This window comes from Oratosquilla oratoria, chromosome 18, assembly GCF_046742065.1.
Source record: "Oratosquilla oratoria isolate Oo_2021 chromosome 18, ASM4674206v1, whole genome shotgun sequence".
NCBI classification, from domain to species: domain Eukaryota; kingdom Metazoa; phylum Arthropoda; class Malacostraca; order Stomatopoda; family Squillidae; genus Oratosquilla; species Oratosquilla oratoria.
Window position 1 is genome coordinate 64,416,449 of NC_134794.1, and position 2,500 is coordinate 64,418,948.

General features: G+C 43.4%; 1 protein-coding gene across 2 annotated transcripts in view; it reads left to right on the plus strand.

Moving 5' to 3' along the window:
• Positions 1-2,500, plus strand: part of LOC143035340 (uncharacterized) — a 481,331-nt gene that overhangs the window by 91,596 nt on the left and 387,235 nt on the right. The window lies entirely within an intron of this gene.

Sequence of the window (2,500 nt, forward strand, 5' to 3'; positions counted from 1 at the left end):
TCGTCGTCTTCTTTGTCTTCCTCGTCGTCTTCCTTGTTTTCTTTGTCTTCGATGTCTTCTTTATCTTCCTCGTCTTCCTCGTCCTATTCCTTATTGTCTTGTCTTCCTCGTCTTCTTTGTATTCCTTGTCTTCTTTGTATTCCTCGTCTTCCTTTTCTTCCTCGTCTTATATCTTCCTCGTTGTCATTTTTGTCTTCTTCGTCGTCTTCTTTGTCTTCCTCGTCGTCTTCCTCCTCTCTCTCGTTTTCCTTGTCTTCTCTGTCTTCCTCGTCTTTCTCGACCTCGTCTTTCTTGTCTTCTTCTTCGTCTTCTACGTCTTCCTTGTCTTCTACGTCGTCTTCCTTGTCTTCTTTGTCTTCCTCGTCTTTGTCTTTCTCGACCTCGTCGTCTTCCTTGTCTTCTTCGTCGTCTTCTTCGTCGTCTTCCTCGTCGTTTCTTTTGTCTTCCTCGTCTTTTTGTCTTCCTCGTCTTTTTGTCTTTTGTGTCACCTTTTTTGTCTTCCTCGTCTTTCTAGTCTTCCTCGTCTTCTTCGTCGTCTTCTACGTCTTCTTCGTCTTCGTCGTCTTCCTCGTCGTTTCTTTTGTCTTCCTCGTCTTCTTTGTCTTTCTTGTCTTCTTTGTCTTTCTTGTCTTCTTTGTCTTTCTTGTCTTTTTTGCCTTTCTTGTCGTCTTTTTGTCTTCCTCGTCATTCTCGTCTTCCTCGTCATTCTCGTCTTCCTCGTCTTTTTCATCATCTTCCTCGTCTTCCTCGTCGTTTTCCTCGAATGAATATATTGTCGGGTAAGGCAAGTTCAGTATTGACACGAGCTTACTAGGCATTTCGTGTTGCTCGTGCACAGAGACACGTAGACCAATTAACATAACATGGAGGGAATTGAAGGATTGGGGGGGGGGTTGAAGGGGAATGGAGTGGGATCGAGAAGTGGTGGTGGTTGAGAGGGAGGTGAGGTCATCTATGACATCCGACAACTAAAAAACTAGGTCAACCATAAAGTTTCCTGTAAGGTGTCCTACTATTTATTCTATTTTATTTTATTTTATTTTATTTTTTGGGTGGGTGGGGTTTAATTGTAGTCACCCAGATACAACAACTTTTTTTATTGGCATGATAAAAAAAAATGAAATGAACCTTATTGCCTGATAGAATAAAATCCAAGTTGGCTTGACTCGACGCCTTGTGGCCAATTTTTTTAATTGTCCGATTTCTCAATTTGCCGATTATTATAGTTGGTGGTGCGTGATTGGGTGTGGGCGTAATCCGCTTTAGGGCTTACCATGGTGGTCCTTTCTATGTATTCTAGATAAGACAGACTCCTAGTTAAGAAGCATAAGGTTTAACTGCAGTTGGTTATTTAATCCCCATAAATCGTGAAAGTAGTTCTGTCTTTCTTCTTCCTTAGTTATGACTTTTGTTCAGTAATAGAGGCTACCCTTCCATATGGGGGAAATTCCTTTTGGTAGAAGAAATATGTAGACACGCACACTCACACACACACACACACACACACACACACACACACACACACACACACACACACACACACACACACACACACACACACACACACACACACACACACACACACACACACACACACACACACACACACACACACACACACACACACACACACGCACGCACGCACACGTTAGATCCTTACAGTACGTTCCACAATATAAAAGTGAAGACTAAATCAACCTCCAACCCGTGTAAAGCAACCCCTCTCTTCCCCTCTTCCCCCTCTTCCCTCCCCTCCCCCTTTCCACCTTCCCCCCTCCCCCCATCTCCCTCATCCCCCAATCCAGCTGTGGCATATGTTACCCCGTCTACTCCTCTTTCCATACATCGTTTCTCCATATCGGAGGAAGAGGAAGAGGAGGAGGAGGTTCAGGAGTAGGAGGAGAACGTCCAGGAGTAGGAAGAGGAGGTCGAGGAGAAGGACCATGAGGTCGCGGAGGAGGAGGAGGAGGTCCGGGAATAGGAGGAGGAAGACGTCCAGGAGTAGGAAGAGGAGGTCGAGGAGAAGGACCAGGAGGTCGCGGAGGAGGAGGAGGAGGAGGAGGCGGAGGAAAAGAAGAAAAGGAGGAACACAAAGGAACACAAAGGAAGAACAAACAACAGCAGGCCTACTGGCCCTAACGAGGCTGTTTGTGTTAACTAAACTACACTACAGTTAAGGAAACAGGGCAACTAGGCGATAGAAGATGAACTAATACTACTGCTATCACTATCCTATCCGATTAATCCAATTATGATTAAATGTCTGGTTGTCATATCTTTTATTGCAAAGGATGATATTTTATCTGCGGATTAGATTCCAAGTATTTGTCTAAGCGATTTTTAAATGTTGTTATTGTGTTACTTTCGAACTAACACTACTGCTATCACTATCCTATCCGATTAATTCAATTATGATTAAATGTCTGATTGTCATATCTTTTATTGCAAAGGATAATATTTTATCTGTGGATTAGATTCGAAGTATTTGTCTAAGCGATTT